This window comes from Littorina saxatilis, linkage group LG14 (genome assembly GCF_037325665.1).
Source record: "Littorina saxatilis isolate snail1 linkage group LG14, US_GU_Lsax_2.0, whole genome shotgun sequence".
NCBI classification, from domain to species: domain Eukaryota; kingdom Metazoa; phylum Mollusca; class Gastropoda; order Littorinimorpha; family Littorinidae; genus Littorina; species Littorina saxatilis.
In genome coordinates, this window is record NC_090258.1 from 45,426,955 (window position 1) to 45,442,786 (window position 15,832).

At 41.4% G+C, this 15,832-nt stretch overlaps 1 protein-coding gene across 1 annotated transcript in view; it reads left to right on the forward strand.

The window, feature by feature from the left end:
* Nucleotides 1-7,759: 7,759 nt before the first annotated feature.
* LOC138947875 (mucin-4-like) overlaps nucleotides 7,760-15,832 on the forward strand; it is a gene marked incomplete in the record, with an annotated part of 178,564 nt that continues 170,491 nt past the window's right edge. The window contains 1 exon segment of the mRNA XM_070319444.1: nucleotides 7,760-7,998.

Below are 15,832 nucleotides of genomic sequence, written 5' to 3' on the forward strand. Positions count from 1 at the left end.
CTGGGGAGCGCAATGTGAACAAGGGAAGCTACTCAGGTTTTTAAAAAGAGTGCAGGGGTTGCGTCCCATGAATGTATTTCGTTTTCGTACAGTTGGTTATCTTTCATTCTGGCTTTTTTCTTGTGTGTGTGTGTGTGTGTGTGTGTGTGTGTGTGACGGGGTGTGTGTGTGTGTGTGTGTGTGTGTGTGTGTGTGTGTGTGTGACGGGGTGTGTGTTTGAATGTGTGTGTGTGTGTGTGTTTGAATGTCAGTATGTGTATGTGTTGTAGCGGGAGAGCCCTACTAGCTCAGAGTTGCAGGTACTCAGTGACCCTACCTTCCTTCTACTGAGTCACCCCCACCTTTCCTGTAGATACCCCCATCCCCTCCCTTACAGCCAGCCCACAGCGATCACAGAGGATACTGAGTCTTTGAGAGGGTATAAAAGCGTACAACCGCCTCGTATTTTGTCTGGATGTCCCAAATAGATTCTTACTCTGGGGACAAAAATAGAAATTTAGCATAGCATAGTCTCGTCAGTCAGCGCTGAATAAGTGCTTGCTCTCTTTCCCTCGTTAGGCCAAAAAAAAAATAGGTCTGTTCAGTACGGTAACCCGACCGACCCTAGTTTTTTCGCGCGACCCTAGACTTTTTTTTTTGGCATTTGGGGGAAAAAAAAAAAAAAAAAAAAAAAATCTTGGTTTTTTTTGGCAAAATAACTTAAATATGTTTTTTTGGAAGAAAAAAAAAATAAAAAAAATAAATCCCGACCTACCGACCCTATTTTTTTGGCCAATGTTACCGTAAACAGACCTTTTTTTTTTTTGGCCTTATCATACCCAGGAACTCTCATGTCAAATTTCATAAAGATCGGTCCAGTAGTTTAGTCTGAATCGCTCTACACACACACACACACACACACACACAGACAGACACACATACACCACGACCCTCGTCTCGATTCCCCCCTCTATGTAAAAAGTGTAACTGAAAACAGAGATTTGCTAATAAATTTAGCTTTCATGTGTGTGTATGTGTGGTGTGTGTGTGTGCGGATGTACTCAGTGCACTGGCGTCGGAAACGGGGGGGGGGGGGGGACAGCTGGTCCTGGGGTGGGGGGGGGGGGGTTGGGGCAAACATGTCTTTTTGCCCCCCCCCCCCCCCCCCCCCCCCCCCCCACCCAACATTTAGGATGACAAAAATATTCACAGAGAGAGAGAGAGAGAGAGAGAGAGAGAGAGAGAGAGAGAGAGAGAGAGAGAAAGAGAGAGAGAGAGAGTTGATAAACAAAATACTCCCCCCCCCACACACACACACACAAAAAGTATATGGTCTCGCGTGTAAGAACTTTATAGCCCAGACTCCCCACCCATATCGCAACGGCCATCTCCTCACGTCTCTCATCCCCTCTCCACTTGAATTTTTAGTTCATGAAAATAAAAGATAAAGTTTCATTTGTGAAAATTATTTGTTGTGCCTTTCGTCTTTAAAGGGCCAAAAAGTAGCTTCCATTTTCCCTCTTTGCCATGCCTATCAATCCATTTTGGTGACCTAGCCACATAGCATGGCAAAGAGGAAAAATAAAAAATTTCTATGTGTCCCTTTAATACCTGTAATTAGAATTTTGAGTTGGGAATACTCAAGAAGAATCATTACATTTTTGAAGATTATAAATAAGTTTTGTCTTTGAACATTTAATTTCAATTTTGAGTTGAGAACAATAAAGAAGACATGTTCAATGTATGAAACGTATTACTTGTTGAGTTTGTATTCATTGGGCGGGGGTATAAATATCAATTTCACTTAAGATTTAGTATCATTGTATCATAATAGTGTTCCATTTACGTACAGACATACACACAGACAGACGGACAAAGTGAATCCAGTATACCCCCTCCAACTTCATTGGGCTGGGGTATAAATATCAATATCACTTAAGATTTAGTATCATTGTATCAAAATAGTGTTCCATTTACGTACAGACATACACACAGACAGACGGACAAAGTGAATCCAGTATATCCCTCCAACTTCATTGGGCTGGGGTATAAATATCAATATCACTTAAGATTTAGTATCATTGTATCAAAATATTGTTCCATATACATACAGACATACACACAGACAGATGGACAAAGTGAATCCAGTATATATACCCCCCTCCAACTTCGTTGGGCAGGGGTATTCATATTGTTCTATATCTGACAACATTTCACGGGTGAAGCAAGTTTACCTTTAGTAGAGTTTCAGAACAATCATGTAAATTAGTAAGCTTTCAGAACAATCACGTATGAGGGCTTACATGATTACGATGAAATAAATAGTAGACTTTCAGAACAATCATGTAATAGTCACTTTTCAGAACAATCACGCGTAACATACGTGTTGTTGCCGTGTCTGTCTTGTGTGTGAAACAGAGCAGGAATGAGATAAGCTTACACAAGAAAAGAGCCGTAGGTGCCGCTATAGTTAGGCCTACTGATCAGACTGAGTTGGTGCCGCTATAGTTAGGCCTACTGATCAGACTGAGTTGGTGCCGCTATAGTTAGGCCTACTGATCAGACTGAGTTGGTGCCGCTATAGTTAGGCCTACTGATCAGACTGAGTTGGTGCCGCTATAGTTAGGCCTACTGATCAGACTGAGTTGGTGCCGCTATAGTTAGGCCTACTGATCAGACTGAGTTGGTGCCGCTATAGTTAGGCCTACTGATCAGACTGAGTTGGTGCCGCTATAGTTAGGCCTACTGATCAGACTGAGTTGGTGCCGCTATAGTTAGGCCTACTGATCAGACTGAGTTGGGGGTGAACGCTAGGTAAAGTTAAGGATTGTTTGGTGCTTTGTTTGATGGGTTTGTTTACTTGCTTTTCATGTAATATAGTGTAAATAAAACCTTGTAACTGTTTCCTATGAGTTATGGTGAACACCACTGTATACGTACGAGAGGTGAGCCGGCGTGAACATGCGTGTGTCGGTGAAAGAACGTGAGTGTGTGACTGAGCTTGGTTTGTGTCAGTCATGTATTGTAACTTCTGCCTCTCCTTGACTGTTGTCCTGTAAACATGTGTTGTTAAAAATGTACGTGGCAAACTCTAACATCCAAAACACACATCACAATATTCATGTAACACACAGTCTAGATCACTAAGAAACACACAGGGTTTCCTCTGAATACCGAGGTCGGCTAGTATTGTAGGCACATGTATTGAACACAACGCGAGGCATAGACTAAACTGATTGTGCAACTACATTACATAGGGCTAGACTGAGTAAAGGAAGATAAATAGTTGCTCTCCTCGGCGGCAATCTTCAGCCTCCCCCTGAGAACACTGAATAATGAGAATTACGGACCCTCTCTAGGGCTCCGGTTACAGTGTGTTAATGTAGAATGTGTGTGTGTTCACGTATCATACAACCGTCTTCACACCATTACAACCTTTGTTCACATATCATACAACCTTCGTCACATCATTACATTCATTTGTTCACATATCATACAACCTTCGTCACATCATTACATTCATTTGTTCATATGGCCACTAGTTCCCAATTCCAGTGGGGGAGCTTGTTTATTTTATCTTGTCAGCGAGCCGCGCGGTGATAAATCCCAGCCGCGTAAACATTGCAGCCAAGGCAAGAAGAAGGGGGAAACTCTGGGACTTTTTCTACATTTATGAAGGGTTAGGGGGAAGCAGACGACAAAATGTACGCCATCTTGTTATTCAGTTGCCAGGTTGGAAACCTAAAAGTTTGGACTCGATTTGCTTGTTTTTTCATTATATTGATATGTACAATTATTCATATTGCAAAATATAACATACTACAATCCCTTCAAGCTAAAAATGTAGTGTAAAACTGAAGGAACTTGTACTACAGCACTACAAACACAAATTCAGTATAGTTAGAGAGTATTTTACCTGCGTTTGGATTATGATGTTGTTGTTGCAACATTTAAAGCGTGTTCGATGTTTCTGACGGAATCATATGCGTTTGAAAACAAAAAAGCCTCGGTTTACCAAACCTTTGAGAAAAATGGCTTAGAAAACGAGGATAGTGTATTTTTTGCAAATTTACTGAGACCAGGCTATTTCTTTACGACAACGACCGGTATCGGACATTCGCTTTGAGGCAAACAAATTCACTCGTTGCCGCCAACTTCATTCAGACCCAATTCCAAAGGAGATAGTGAAACCTGCGAAGATCACAAAGCAGTCTAAATTGCAGACCAACGTGATGCGTAAATGATTAGAAACTGTTGCTCTTTGAGGTTAAAATTAACTTCTGGAAACAACCAACCCAGTAACCCTTTTGCGTTTTGTAGGAATATTGTAGTTACGGGATTATGGAGATGTGTTTTAAAGAGGGTCTCATCGCAGGTTTCACAGTGACTTTGATCGGTATCTGATTCTGAGCTGCATGGCTTTCCACCCTCCTCAGCCAAGCTAGTGTGCATAGGCACACGCAACACACACCACTTCGAAACACACTTCGCGGCTGTATAAAAGTGCATATATTTGCCTGGAGATAATGAATTACCAAACATCACAAAAAACAAGTTTAGAAACGCTGCTAGCATGAGCACTAGAGGGTTAACAGTTTTAAGTTCTGCAGTAGTAAGTCGCCAAACAAAGAGTTTTAAGCTGGGGGGGGATGTTACACTGGTACGAAACCTGTGAGTGTATGAGTAAAGACGAGCGCACAGACAACATAATATTAATGAATTCGATTTTATTTCAATTAAAAAAAAGTCTTAAGATCAGGGGCCTGTTAGATTTTAACCCATCTTGTTTCTGCCAAGGCCTAGTGTAACAGACACAGCGCGCCGACGGTCGGTGGGGGGTGGGGGCTTGCCGCTATCGGGTTGTCCAAGACGCATGCCGCGAAAAGATTCCAGGCCCCGATAAGAGTAACAGACCACTTTGTTTATAATAGTGAATTTGGCTCCTCAAGAAGAAGTTATCGCCATATGACATATCATACAACCTTCGTCACATCATTTCATTCATTTGTTCACATACCGTCTTCACACCATTACATTCATTTGTTCACACATCATACAACCTTCGTCACATCATTTCATTCCTTTGTTCACATATCATACACCCGTCTTGGTCGACATCATTACATTAATTGGTTCACATATCATACAACCTTCGTCACAGCATTACAACCTTTGTTCACATATCATACAACCTTCGTCACATCATTACATTCCTTTGTTCACATATCATACAACCGTCTTCACACCATTACATTCCTTTGTTCACATGTCATACAACCTTCGTCACATCATTACATTCATTTGTTCACATATCATACAACCTTCGTCACATCATTTCCGCATTCATTTGTTCTGGCGGAGGCGACCACGGTGCAAGGGAAGCTCTATGGCAGTCTGGACGACCTACAGCGCACGGCAACATTTGCGCGGAGAACCGGCGTTTCCATCTGAGTGATCGACAAGAAGAAGAAGATTTGTTCACATATCATACAACCGTCTTCACACCATTACATTCCTTTGTTCACATATCATACAACCTTCGTCACATCATTTTATTCATTTGTTCACATATCATACAACCGTCTTCACATCATTACATTCATTTGTTCACATATCATACAACAGTCTTCACAGCATTACATTCCTTTGTTCACATATCATACAACCTTCGTCACATCATTACATTCCCTTGTTCACATATCATACAACCTTCGTAACATCGTTACATTCCCTTGTTCACATATCATACAACCTACGTCACATCATTACATTCCCTTGTTCACATATCATACAACCTTCGTCACATCATTACATTCCCTTGTTCACATATCATACAACCTTTGTCACATCATTACATTCCCTTGTTCACATATCATACAACCTTCGTAACATCATTACATTCCCTTGTTCACATATCATACAACCTTCGTCACGTCATTACATTCCCTTGTTCACATATCATACAATATTCGTCACATCATTACATTCCCTTGTTCACATATCATATAACCGTCTTCACAGCATTACATTCCTTTGTTCACATATCATACAACCTTCGTCACATCATTACATTCCCTTGTTCACATATCATACAACCTTCGTCACATCATTACATTCATTTGTTCACATATCATACAACCGTCTTCACACCATTACATTCCTTTGTTCACATATCATACAACCGTCTTCACAGTATTACATTCCTTTGTTCACATATCATACACCCGTCTTCACAGCATTACATTCATTTGTTCACATATCATACAATATTCGTCACATCATTACATTCCCTTGTTCACATATCATACAACCTTCGTCACATCATTACATTCCCTTGTTCACATATCATACAACCTTCGTCACATCATTACATTCCCTTGTTCACATATCATACAACCTACGTCACATCATTACATTCCCTTGTTCACATATCATACAACCTACGTCACATCATTACATTCATTTGTTCACATATATCATACAACCTTCGTCACATCATTACATTCCCTTGTTCACATATCATACAACCTTCGTCACATCATTACATTCATTTGTTCACATATCATACAACCGTCTTCACACCATTACATTCCTTTGTTCACATATCATACAACCGTCTTCACACCATTACATTCCTTTGTTCACATATCATACAACCGTCTTCACACCATTACATTCCTTTGTTCACATATCATACAACCGTCTTCACAGCATTACATTCATTTGTTCACATATCATACAACCTTCGTCACATCATTACATTCCTTTGTTCACATATCATACAACCGTCTTCACACCATTACATTCATTTGTTCACATATCATACAACCGTCTTCACATCATTTCATTCATTTGTTCACATATCATACAACCGTCTTCACAGCATTACATTCCTTAGTTCACATATCATACAACCTACGTCACATCATTACATTCATTTGTTCACATATCATACAACCTTCGTCACATCATTACATTCATTTGTTCACATATCATACAACCGTCTTCACACCATTACATTCCTTTGTTCACATATCATACAACCGTCTTCACACCATTACATTCCTTTGTTCACATATCATACAACCGTCTTCACAGCAATACATTCCTTTGTTCACATATTATACAACCGTCTTCACACCATTACATTCCTTTGTTCACATGTCATACAACCGTCTTCACATCATTACATTCATTTGGTCACATGTCATACAACCGTCTTCACATCATTACATTCATTTGGTCACATATCATACAACAGTCTTCACAGCATTACATTCATCATTTCGTTACATATCATTCAACCTACGTCACACCCTTACTTTTTTTTTCACGTGTCATGCAAAATTCGGGAAGAGTTTTAAAACTCAAAACAAGGCTGTAGATCAACATCTAAAAAAAACATCTTGTCTTCCGGCCATTACGTGCAATACAATACAATACAATACAATACAATACAATACAATACGCTTACAATTCAAGTTACTTGAAACGCAGCTACACTTGCCTCGCTCTGTCTCAGTCTACAACAACAACAACAACAACAACAACAACAACAACAACAACAACAACAACAACAACAACAACCAAAATTAAAACCAACGGCTACGACGACGACAGCTTGCGTCAAACGTCATACCTGTCTGTGTCTCTACCTGTTCCAGTGTCAACGGCAGCGAAACTGAGTGGCGCATTGACAGCAGGTGGGTATTGCAACCTGCCACCCCTTCGCCAATCAATACCAATAGACTCTTCCAACTGTGTGCCTGCTGTGCAGTGACTGGCTGATACTGTGCGTCTTTTTCCGCCTTTCTTTTTGCGTCTTCCTCGTCAGGTTATCGCCTGGAAACTGTCACGCAAAAATCGCTAGTAGTGTTTGGACGAAAATCAGGAATGAAATGGAGTACTAATTGTTGTGTATCATACACAAGGAACCCGGCGACATGGAGTACTAATTGCTGTGTGTGATACGCAGGTAAACGTCAGACACATTTCACGCGGATTCTCATCCCTTTACAGGTAAATTACACAGTCAGTATGCTGCAATGTTCTCGATAATGTCACTGTTACTTTGTGTTAATCAGGTAAATAAACACCCCAGCAAAAATCAGGTATATTTCACCTCACAGGCAGGTCTCAGTGTGTTGTGAATGTATTTTTTTTGTGAATCCGGTAAACAAACAGCAAACGTCAGATATATTTCACGTTACAGGTAGGTTACAGTGTTTTGTGAATGTAATTGTTTATTACTCAGGTAAACAAACAACAAACATCAGGTAGATTTCACGTTACAGGTAGGTTACAGTGTTTTGTGAATGTAATTGTTTATTACTCAGGTAAACAAACAACAAACATCAGGTAGATTTCACGTTACAGGTAGGTTACAGTGTTTTGTGAATGTAATTGTTTATTACTCAGGTAAACAAACAACAAACATCAGGTAGATTTCACGTTACAGGTAGGTTACAGTGTTTTGTGAATGTAATTGTTTATTACTCAGGTAAACAAACAACAAACATCAGGTAGATTTCACGTTACAGGTAGGTTACAGTGTTTTGTGAATGTAATTGTTTATTACTCAGGTAAACAAACAACAAACATCAGGTAGATTTCACGTTACAGGTAGGTTACAGTGTTTTGTGAATGTAATTGTTTATTACTCAGGTAAACAAACAACAAACATCAGGTAGATTTCACGTTACAGGTAGGTTACAGTGTTTTGTGAATGTAATTGTTTATTACTCAGGTAAACAAACAGCAAACATCAGGTAGATTTCACGTTACAGGTAGGTTACAGTGTTTTGTGAATGTAATTGTTTATTACTCAGGTAAACAAACAACAAACATCAGGTAGATTTCACGTTAAAGATAGGTCAGAGTGTGTCGTGACTGTAATTGTGTGTTAATCAGGTAAAAAAACAGCACACGTCAGATAGATTTCACCTTACAGATAGGTTACATCTTGTGACCGTAACGATATATTAACCAGGTGAAAGAAACAACAGCACACGTCAGATAGATTTCACCGTACAGATAGGTTACATCTTGTGACAGTAACGATATATTAACCAGGTGAAAGAAACAAGAGCACACGTCATGTAGATTTCACCTTACAGATAGGTTACATCTTGTGACCGTGACTGTAACGATATATTAACCAGGTGAAAGAAACAACAGCACACGTCAGGTAGATTTCACCGTACAGATAAGTTACAACTTGTGACCGTAACGATATATTAACCAGGTGAAAGAAACAACAGCACACGTCATGTAGATTTCACCTTACAGATAGGTTACATCTTGTGACCGTGACTGTAACGATATATTAACCAGGTGAAAGAAACAACAGCACACGTCAGGTAGATTTCACCGTACAGATAAGTTACATCTTGTGACCGTGACTGTAACGATATATTAACCAGGTGAAAGAAACAACAGCACACGTCAGATAGATTTCACCTTACAGATAGGTTACATCTTGTGACCGTGACTGTAACGATATATTAACCAGGTGAAAGAAACAACAGCACACGTCAGGTAGATTTCACCGTACAGATAAGTTACAACTTGTGACCGTAACGATATATTAACAAGGTAAAAGAAACAACAGCACACGTCATGTAGATTTCACCGAAAAGATAGGTTACAAATTGGGACAGTAACAATATATTAACAAGGTGAAAGAAACACAGCACACGTCAAGTAGTTTTACCTTTCATGAGGGGGTTAACATTATCAATATGGTGCAGTATTCATGATGTTATTTCTAGCTGGGTGTTAATCAGAAAGAACAGCAAACCTCAAATATATTGTGCACCGACTATCACCACTACAGATAGATGCGGTGTCAGTGTGTTGTTGTCGTCATTGTGTCGGGGCATTGTAATGTTAATACAGTCAGTGTGTGCTTATCAGGTGGGCGTGGGTGTTGTCACCGATACTAACCGATCCGATAGTATGGTGTGTTATCAATGATATGATGCCGACACATTTGATAGTACATTACCAGGGTCGTCTTCAGAGGAGTCCTGTATTCGTGACACTAACTAACACTCTCTCGCGTGCACACACACACACACACACACATACACACACACACACACACACACACACACACACACACACACTGGTCACTGGTACATACACACACATACACACACCCACACATCCACACACACACATATCTACACGCAAACACATGCATACACATACAGATATACTCACACACACACACACACACACACACACACACACACACACACACACACACACACACACACACACGCGCGCGCGCGCGCGCACGCGCACGTACGCACCATCTTATACGAGCGTTATCTTAATTCGTTCTTGCTGAATCGTTAGGATTTACTTCAGAAGGTGGTTGACGGTGGTGTATTAGGGTTAGGGGTGTAATCACTGGGAATCACTGGGAGTGTTAGTCTGATGAGCTGACTGACTGGGGTGTGATCACTGTGAGTGTTAGTCTGATGAGCTGACTGACTGGGGTGTGATCACTGGGAGTGTTAGTCTGATGAGCTGACTGACTGGGGTGTGATGACTGTGAGTGTTAGTCTGATGAGCTGACTGACTGGGGTGTGATGACTGTGAGTGTTAGTCTGATGAGCTGACTGACTGGGGTGTGATCACTGGGAGTGTTAGTCTGATGAGCTGACTGACTGGGGTGTGATGACTGTGAGTGTTAGTCTGATGAGCTGACTGATTGGGGTGTGATCACTGGGAGTGTTAGTCTGATGAGCTGACTGACTGGGGTGTGATCACTGTGAGTGTTAGTCTGATGAGCTGACTGACTGGGGTGTGATCACTGGGAGTGTTAGTCTGATGAGCTGACTGATTGGAGTGTGATCACTGGGAGTGTTAGTCTGATGAGCTGACTGATTGGGGTGTGATCACTGGGAGTGTTAGTCTGATGAACTGACTGACTGGGGTGTGATCACTGGGAGTGTTAGTCTGATGAGCTGACTGACTGGGGTGTGATCACTGGGAGTGTTAGTCTGATGAACTGACTGACTGGGGTGTGATCACTGGGAGTGTTAGTCTGATGAGCTGACTGACTGGGGTGTGATCACTGTGAGTGTTAGTCTGATGAGCTGACTGACTGGGGTGTGATCACTGGGAGTGTTAGTCTGATGAGCTGACTGACTGGGGTGTGATGACTGTGAGTGTTAGTCTGATGAGCTGACTGATTGGGGTGTGATCACTGTGAGTGTTAGTTTGATGAGCTGACTGACTGGGGTGTGATCACTGGGAGTGTTAGTCTGATGAGCTGACTGACTGGGGTGTGATCACTGGGAGTGTTAGTTTGATGAGCTGACTGACTGGGGTGTGATCACTGGGAGTGTTAGTCTGATGAGCTGACTGACTGGGGTGTGATCACTGTGAGTGTTAGTCTGATGAGCTGACTGACTGGGGTGTGATCACTGGGAGTGTTAGTCTGATGAGCTGACTGACTGGGGTGTGATCACTGGGAGTGTTAGTCTGATGAGCTGACTGACTGGGGTGTGATCACTGTGAGTGTTAGTCTGATGAGCTGACTGACTGGGGTGTGATCACTGTGAGTGTTAGTCTGATGAGCTGACTGACTGGAGTGTGATCACTGTGAGTGTTAGTCTGATGAGCTGACTGACTGGGGTGTGATCACTGTGAGTGTTAGTCTGATGAGCTGACTGACTGGGGTGTGATGACTGTGAGTGTTATTCTGATGAGCTGACTGACTGGGGTGTGATCACTGTGAGTGTTAGTCTGATGAGCTGACTGACTGGGGTGTGATCACTGGGAGTGTTAGTCTGATGAGCTGACTGACTGGGGTGTGATCACTGGGAGTGTTATTCTGATGAGCTGACTGACTGGGGTGTGATCACTGGGAGTGTTATTCTGATGAGCTGACTGATCACTGGGAGTGTTAGTTTGATGAGCTGACTGACTGGGGTGTGATCACTGGGAGTGTTAGTCTGATGAGCTGACTGATTGGGGTGTGATCACTGGGAGTGTTAGTCTGATGAGCTGACTGACTGGGGTGTGATCACTGGGAGTGTTAGTCTGATGAGCTGACTGACTGGGGTGTGATCACTGGGAGTGTTAGTCTGATGAGCTGACTGACTGGGGTGTGATCACTGGGAGTGTTAGTCTGATGAGCTGACTGACTGGGGTGTGATCACTGGGAGTCTGATGAGCTGACTGACTGGGGTGTGATCACTGGGAGTGTTAGTCTGATGAGCTGACTGACTGCGGTGTGATCACTGGGAGTCTGATGAGCTGACTGACTGGGCTTTCATAAACGGCCGGTGATTGAATTACCATGAACTTTGTCTTTGTCGTCGTCGTTGTTGTTGTTGTTGTTGTTGTTGTTGTTGTTGTTGTCGTTTTTGTTGTTGTTGTTGTTGCAATCAGTAATAATGATCAAACCTCAATCATGTTTCATTGATCTCACCAGGTAATGAAATGAGCAACACGCTCGGCGCGTCGTCACAGGCCGACACATCACAGGTGTGAACTAATCGCAGGTGTGAACTTATACTCATCGCTGCTGGTTTTCAAAGCAAGACGAGAACCTAAACTTTGTCCATGTACCTTGCCAGCGTGACTAAAACCGTGTGTAATTGTCAGGGTCGTCTCACTTACAGCCAGTTTGCTAGATGTAAAGTTTTCTTGACGTAACGAACTCATAATTGAGTTTTTCTAAAAGTTAAAAATTTATTTTAAAAAATCCGTTGTGTTTTAAACAGGCTGATCTAACACGCTGTTTGTTTTCACATTCTAGTTATAAGATATCTTTTTGGAATGTGAAAATGATCGCACATGCTGACATGTTCTGAGTTAATAATTTGATCAAAAAGCATACACATCAAATAATCAACACCCATGAAGAAAAAAGAAAACAACAAGTCGCGTAAGGCGAAAATACAACATTTAGTCAAGTAGCTGTCGAACTCACAGAATGAAACTGAACGCAATACAACGCAGCAAGACCGTATACTCGTAGCATCGTCAGTCCACCGCTCACGGCAAAGGCAGTGAAATTGACAAGAAGAGCGGGGGAGTAGTTGCGCTGAGAAGGATAGCACGCTCTTCTGTACCTCTCTTCGTTTTAACTTTCTGAGCGTGTTTTTAATCCAAACATATTATATCTATATGTTTTTGGAATCAGGAACCGACAAGGAATAAGATGAAAGTGTTTTTAAATTGATTTCGAAAATTTAATTTTGATAATAATTTTTATATATTTAATTTTCAGAGCTTGTTTTTAATCCAAATATAACATATTTATATGTTTTTGGAATTAGCAAATGATGGAGAATAAGATGAACGTAAATTTGGATCGTTTTATAAAAACTTTTTTTTTTTACAATTTTCTGATTTTTAATGACCAAAGTCATTAATTAATTTTTAAGCCACCAAGCTGAAATGCAATACCGAAGTGCCGCCTCAACTTTCACGAAAAGCCGGATATGACGTCATCAAAGACATTTATCAAAAAAATGAAAAAACGTATGGGGATTTCATACCCAGGAACTCTCATGTCAAATTTCATAAAGATCGGTCCAGTAGTTTATGTCTGAATCGCTCTACACACACACAGAGACAGACAGACACACACACACACACACGCACGCACATACACCACGACCCTCGTCTCGATTCCCCCCTCTACGTTAAAACATTTAGTCAAAACTTGACCAAATGTAACAAGTCGCGTAAGGCGAAAATACAACATTTAGTCAAGTAGCTGTCGAACTCACAGAATGAAACTGAACGCAATGCCATTTTTCAGCAAGACCGTATACTCGTAGCATCGTCAGTCCACCGCTCATGGCAAAGGCAGTGAAATTGACAAGAAGAGCGGGGTAGTAGTTGCGCTAAGAAGGATAGCACGCTTTTCTGTACCTCTCTTTGTTTTAACTTTCTGAGCGTGTTTTTAATCCAAACATATCATATCTATATGTTTTTGGAATCAGGAACCGACAAGGAATAAGATGAAAGTGTTTTTAAATTGATTTCGACAATTTAATTTTGATAATAATTTTTATATATTTAATTTTCAGAGCTTGTTTTTAATCCGAATATAACATATGTATATGTTTTTGGAATCAGAAAATGATGGAGAATAAGATGAACGTAAATTTGGATCGTTTTATAATTTATTTTTTTTTTTACAATTTTCAGATTTTTAATGACCAAAGTCATTAATTAATTTTTAAGCCACCAAGCTGAAATGCAATACCGAAGTCCGGGCTTCGTCGAAGATTACTTGACCAAAATTTCAACCAATTTGGTTGAAAAATGAGGGCGTGACAGTGCCGCCTCAACTTTCACGAAAAGCCGGATATGACGTCATCAAAGACATTTATCAAAAAAATGAAAAAAACGTTCGGGGATTTCATACCCAGGAACTCTCATGTCAAATTTCATAAAGATCGGTCCAGTAGTTTAGTCTGAATCGCTCTACACACACACACACACACACACAGACAGACACACACACGCACATACACCACGACCCTCGTCTCGATTCCCCCCTCTACGTTAAAACATTTAGTCAAAACTTGACTATGTAAAAAGGGCAGATGCGTCATTCTGTCGCTTTCTGCGTTTTGCCGGATCTCGGCATGTCATCCTGCTTCTAAAGTGTCTTCATTCACAAGAACCATAAAGGGTTTTAATTTCACAAGCACCATTAAACCCAGTGAGATGGATTGCGATTGCTTCACCCCCCCCCCCCCTCCCATGACGCGGATATGTAATTGCATGGTCACACGCTGACAACACCACGCCTTGCCATGATGTGGTTTGATGTGGTTGTCTTGCCATGATGTGGTTTGATGTAGTTGTTTTGCCATGATGTGGTTTGATGTGGTTGTCTTGCCATGATGTGGTTTTATGTGGTTGTCATTACACGGAATCAAGATTTCACTAAGCATTTTTACATAGACCAGTTATCGAGACAAGGGTTGTGGTGTATGTGTGTGTGTGTGAGGGGAGTGGGAGGGTGTGTGAGTGTGTCTGCGTGTCTGTCTGCCTGCCTTCGTGTCTGTTTGTCTGTCTGTATGTCTCCACGTGTCTCTCTCTCTCTCTCTCTCTCTCTCTCTCTCTCTCTCTCTCTCTCTCGCTCTCTCTCTCTGCCTCTATCTCTGTCTCATTCTCTCTCTGTGTCTGTTTCTGTCTGTCTCTGTCTGTCTCTGTCTCTCTCTGTCTGTCTGTCTGTCTGTCTCTCTCTCTCTCTCTCACACACACACACAAACACACAAACACACACACACACACAAACACACACACACACACACACAGACACACACACACACACGCACACACACACACACACACACAAACACACACACACACACACACAGACACACACACACACACACACACACACACACACACAGACACACGCACAGTCTCAGAAAAGGAAGAAGCAGACACTAGCGAACATGCACTGTCAGCCGCAGAGTGCACACCCGGACATGAATATAAATTGTTGTTCACCGCTGGTTCGTGTCAACATTATCCTGTCTTTCTATGCATACTATTTCCACAGTAATGTAAATTGTGACAGCGTGAAAAATGCAATAGCTTCACGGGTGCCCGTGTGTTTTGTAAAAGTTTTGTAAACAATTTCTCAAACTGAATAAATAAGGAAAGCGGAAAAAGATCTGCGTGAATAACGAGCTCAAAATATGTCGTGAATACCCAGGACAAACTTACACCCGTGGCTCGCAATAATAAACTGTGCAGCTCATTTAATATTTCCGCGCTTTGTGTATGTGTGTGTGTGTGTGTGTGTGTGTGTGTGTGTGTGTGTGTGTGTGTAGTGTGTGTGTGTGTGTGTAGTATGTGT